The following is a 5,959-nucleotide window of genomic DNA, read 5'->3' as shown; positions in this document are numbered from 1 at the left end:
CTGTGTTTAAAAGAGCTGCCTTCAAAGACTGAAAGAAGGTTTTCATCTCAGAGGAAACTGCTACACAACAGTTATACGTGTGCACATTGTGTATATGTGTGCACATTGTTTGTGTGTGTACATCAGTGTGGAGGTCAAAGTCAAAGTCTGGTATCTTCCAGTTTTCTTTTTCACTTTATTCTAATATTTGTTTTTGTTTTTGTTTTTGTTTGTGTTTGTTTTTTGAATAAGTTTCTCTCATTGATCCTGAAACTGAGGAACACTCCGTGGGATTTTTATTCTTTTAATGATTTACTTATCTTTATTTCCTATGTATTGGTGACTTGCCTTCATGTATGAGGGTGTTGGACCCCCTGGAACTGGAGTCACAGACAGTTGTGGGTGCTGAGAACTGGTCCTCTGGAAGAGTGGTCAGTATTCTTAACCACTGAGCCATCTCTTCAGCCTCTTGATGAGTTTTCTGGTCCAGCAGCCTGCATATCATCGTGTGACACTTTGCTAGCCAGAGGGGAGAAAACTGCTAGCTTGCTTTCACTTTGATTTGCCTGTGTGCAGTATCCCTAGTGTGTGGTGTCCTCAGCAAGGCGGCACTGGCGGGTGATCAAGAGCAATACCATGCAACGGCACCTCCATTGTTTTGCAGCCTCTGTGGCTCCCTGGCCACCAGCTTACAGAGAGAGGAGCAGACCTGACACTGAAGATTTAAAGCTTCTGGAAGCAGCACCATCCACCCATGCAGAGTGCCTCCATTCAAACTTGTTAAAAATATTTTTTTTTAATTAATTAACAGTAGACCAGCTAGACTGGCAAGCCCTAGGGCTCTGCCCACTCAGCTCTTTGAATACAAGCTTTTATGTGGGTTCTGGGGATTCAACTACCAACCTCCCTGACTCTCACCATAGACATTTTAAAACACTACACTTATATTCTGAAATGCTCGGATTGTTCCTTACTCTTGATTCCACAAACTATACCTTAGTAGTCATACCTTAGTGGCACGGTGGTTATGGGATAGTGAATCCTCAAAAGCCATCCAGAGGCCTTACTCATGACTGGATCTCCAACAATGTCCAGAAGGCACTGTGCCTGGAGCAAAAGCTCAACAAATATTTGCCAGGAATACAGCTTCCCAATGGGGCCTTCAGGTTTCCCAGTGAACACACGGATGCAGAAGCACGTGCTCACGGTGTCTTTATGTAAATACTCATGTTTACGCAAATTAATATAAAAAACTGTTGGTGCTGGTTGCTAGTTGAGACATAAGAGTGTGGATTATGTTCTCATGAAGACAAGCTTAAGTATGAAGCGGGAAGGAAGCGTGGGAGATTGCACATGCTGGTGAGAAAGAACGGCTACTTCGGAGTTTTCCCAAGTTTTCAGATGTATTTTTTAAAGTTTTAATTATTTGATTTTATATGTTTGCGTGTTGGCCTGAATGTGTGTCTAATCACCATGTGCATGTGGTACCCTCAGATCCCAAAAGAGGGCACTGGGCCCCTTGGAACTTAAACTACAGGTGACTGTGAACTGCCTGCCATGTGGGTGCTGGGAGCCCAAGCCTGATCCTCGACAAGAACAGCCAGTGCTCTTAACTATGAGCCATCTCTCTATTGTGTTGATGGTTCAAAATCACAGTAAATTTATCAACACAAGTCAGCCCCTGAATCATCCAGGAGTTCAGAGTTAGGCAATGCGCATTCCAAGGTAGCAGAATTACTTTAGATTAGCTCTGGCCCCACCCTGTGCCTAGGAAGTAAGGAACACTGGTCAGTTCTGACAATCCCTCCCTGAGGAGCAGGAAGGACACAAGCCCAGTGCCAGGAAGGGCACCACCGTTACATAGCTCAAAACAAACTCAGCAGTGGAACAAGAATGTTAGAATCTGATGGCGCTGGGCAGTGGTGGCGCACGCCTTTAATCCTAGCGCTTGGGAGGCAGAGGCAGGTGGATTTCTGAGTTCGAGGCCAGCCTGGTCTACAGAGTGAGTTCCAGGACAGCCGGGGCTAACAGAGAGACCCTGTCTCGGAAGAAAAAAAAAAAAAAGAATCTGATGGCGATGGTTAATCCTGATTGTCAACGTGGCAGGGGCTAAACTCACCCTGGAGACACATCTGTGGGCAAGGTATTAACTAGATGAGGTGAGTTAAATGTGGGCAACATTATCCCACAGGCCGCAGTCCCAGACTCATAAAAAGGTGACAGCAAGCCGGACACCAGCATTCGTTCACCCCTCTGCTTCCTGACAGCAGGTGTGATTTGAGCAGCCACCCCCACCCCCACTGTCCGGCTTCCCCATCATGATGGACTGGTAAACCACACATTAAAATAAGTAGACAAGAAAGAAACATAACCATAAGCTGAAGGCGTACCTCTGTGGCGACATGCTTGCCTAGCATGCACAGGCACTGAGTCTGACCCAAGTGCCACAAAAGGAGTGGGTAAATCAATTTTTAAAAAAATTTAAAGGGCTTGGAGAGATGGCTCAGGAGTTAAGAGCACTGACTGCTCTTCCAGGGGTCCTAAGTTCAATTCCCAGAAACCACATGGTGGCTCACAACCATCTGCAATGGGATCTTATGCCCTCTTCTGGTGTGTCTGAAGAAAACTTCAGTGTACTCATATACATAAAATAAATAAATCTTTAAAAAAAATTAAATGTACCAGGTAGTGACTGGGAGCATTTGGGAGGCAAAGTCAGGTGGATATCTGTGAGTTCAAGACCATCCTGGTCTGCAGAGCTAGTTTCAGGGCAGCCAGGGCTACACAGAGAAACCCTGTTTCAAGAAAACAAAATTTAAAAATATATATATATATGCAAGAAAACAAAAAATTTAAATAATAAAATTTAAACCTAACAACTATCAACTAATAAAAAGTGCAGTAAACAGAGCTGAGCATGGGGGCTCACACCTGTAATCTCCCGAGCAGTGAGTGCAGCTGTGAACATCTGGCTGGCTGCCAGCCTGCTCCCAGAATGCTGGTCTCCAGAGCATTTGATAAGGAGGTGCCCATCACACCACAAAGCCCTGATATATGTGCTCAGGCTCAGCATCAAGAAATCATTGCCTCCTCCCTGGGGCGAGTAGTTTGGGGACCTGTGTGTCTGTAAGAGTGCACTGGATCAGACTGCGGGTGCAGCTTCGGACATTCTAATGACAGAGCAATGGGATCGCACCTTGAATGCAAACAATCAGCCTGCTGCCTTTAAATGCACTGTGTACACTTTTGACCGCTGGTTGTTGTCCAGGTAAGGACTGAAGAGAAAGACAATCCCTTAAAGCAAATAGCCTCCACTCGCTGTGAGTTAGTGCTAAAACACTCACCACGGCCCTCCTAAGACACAGCTACCTGAATTTTATACCCGCAGATGCTGCAGGGACTATCCGCGTATCCGGAGAGGCTGAGACCATGACTGATAAGCAGCTCCTTCCTGGCCGAGCAGGTCTCAGAGCCGGTCGCTACCAGCCGGTCGCTACTATCTGCAGCTCTGTTCTGCCATCTCACAAGATGGTAGTCAAACCTCTTCTAGACTAGGCCTTCCTGGGTCACAGGATTCTCTGGCTCTCGGTGGTCTGGAGTTCTCTGTAATGTATGCAGCTCAGGTTTAACCTTGCCTTCTCACCTCGTTCACTGTGACAGCCAGATTTTACTCTGTCCAGCAGAGATTGCTCAATCTAAATGAACTTTGGAGTTATACTTCTCCACAAGCCAATCTCTTTGTCGCTTCATTATCATTCTTGTGGGAAATTACTTCCCTGTTGGCAGCAGAGGCCTCCCAGCTGGTTAAGCAGAGAGGCCTTGTTTTTTAAGGCTAATAAACACTAAAGGCTGAGGGTGGCCCATCTTGGCCCTGATGCCTGCTAATGAAGAGCCTCCTACAGAAGCCTATGCAGGCATGCCCAAGTGTATGGTGCACATGGGCTGTGATCTGAGAGGACTCACTCTGCTCCCACATGGTGCATGACAGGCAGCCATGGTTATTAATTATTTAAGCAATGAACATTAGAGCCAACACAGGCGATTTTTTTTTTTTAAGGAAGCTACACTCTTGGATCCTCTGTTGAAATCATTTTAATTAACATAAGCTATAGAGCTCAGAGAAATATATCAAGATACCAGCAAAAGATGATTTACTTTTTTTCCCCTTAAAAACAACAAATTGGGTTATGTTAGGAAACAGCGTGGACAAAGTATTATTTAAAATAAACTTGCTTCAGCAGGTTTCCTTTTATGATATCAAGGAAAGGGTATGAAATGTTAATGAGATTTGTGGACGCATGTGCTATATGTATGGATGGTATGTACATACCTACATGTAGGGGTGTACATCCATGTGTGTCCATGTACGAGCCAAAGGGGGACATTAGTATCCTGTTCTATCTCCACCCTACCTACCCTTGAAGTAGGCTCTCTCTGAATTTAGAGCTCACAGCTTTTCTTAGGATACCCGTGATTTTCTTGCATCACAACACTCTGGCTACGGGCTCTTGTGGCCACACCCACTTTTTATGTGGGTGCTGCTGGTTTGAACTCTGGTCCACATGCTAGTGCAGTAAGAATTCTGAGCTGCTGAGCCACCTCCCTACCTCTTGTCAGGTAGGCCTGAACTCACGGCCTCCTACACCAGCCTGACCTATTTCTGGCATCATGAAGTACCCTTGAACTCCTGGTTTTCCTGCTTTCCCCTCCCAGGGGCTGCGGTACCAGGTGTGCACCACCATAATGGGCTGAGAATTTCAATTCAAAAATCAAATCTTCCGGGTGTTACCTGTCCTCTGCACATCCTGGGTACTTACAACAATGTCTTTTAAAAGTGTTCACACTGTTTTCAAAATTGAGAACCAAAAAAAGGGGGGGCATGGTTTTGATGTTATTTTCATATTCTAGGGCTGCTGTCACCTGCCGGAAACTCCCAGTGTAACCTTCCCATGTTGCCAACCTTCCTGGCATTAACGCTATACCACGGTGTTCGCTTCTAACTCTGAGTCTTTTAGACTTCTCTCATTATCACTGTAACTAACCTGCCTCTGAGGCACAGGAGAGCATCTCCTTTGCAGGTGTCTTTTGCAAATCACTTACGGTGTCTTTGCCTTCATGGTGGGCGTGACACGTGCCAATGAGCCTTTGTAACTGCAGCTAAGGGCTAAAAGCTGAGCTCTGTAGGAATATAACCTTGTGTTAGGGTAAAGGTAATGTTAGGGTCCTTCATCCTTAGAAGAGTAACATTTCACTTTACACTTGAATCAGATGTGGTAGCACTAAAGAAAGGAGCTGAGGCAGGAGAATAGAGTTCAAGCCATTCTCTCCACCACAAGTTTGCAGGCAGCCTGGACTATGTAACACCCTACCTCAAAGCAAAGCAAAGCAAAGCAAAGCAAAACACAGTATCCAAATAAAAACTAATAAAAATGTAAGTCCCCTGGTCTACAGAGTGAGTTCCAGGACAGCCAGGGCTACACAGAGAAACCCTGTCTTGAAAAACCAAAAAAAAAAAAAAAAAAAAAAAAAAAAAATAATAATAATAATAGTAATAAAAATAAAGAAAAATAAAAAATAAAAAAGGAAGCCTTTGCGTTGTTCTTTGTTTTGAGACAGGGTTTTATTTCGCAGCGCTGGCTGTCCTGACACTCACTCTGGATCAGGCTGGCCTCAGACTCACAGAGATCTGCCGCCCTTGCCTCCAGAGTGCTGGGATTAAAGGCATGGGTCACTACATCCAGCTTAAATGAAAGTTTACACTGAAGTTATGAAGTGGGAATTAACTAGGCAAGGAACCGGGAGAAATGTGCTGTAGGCAGGGGGGTCCAGCCCAGGCAAAGCTCATGAGGAGGAAAGAAAAAAAAAAAAGCAACAGGTCCACACAACTGAGTGAAAAGGCTGGAGGCTGTTGGTAGAGGGATGGAGTGAGACACCAAAGAAGCTGGTAAACAGGCTAGGTCCGGGTCTCTTCAGATTTCAG

Source organism: Mastomys coucha, unplaced genomic scaffold, assembly GCF_008632895.1.
Source record: "Mastomys coucha isolate ucsf_1 unplaced genomic scaffold, UCSF_Mcou_1 pScaffold18, whole genome shotgun sequence".
NCBI lineage: Eukaryota > Metazoa > Chordata > Mammalia > Rodentia > Muridae > Mastomys > Mastomys coucha.
This window is presented reverse-complemented; position numbering follows the sequence as displayed.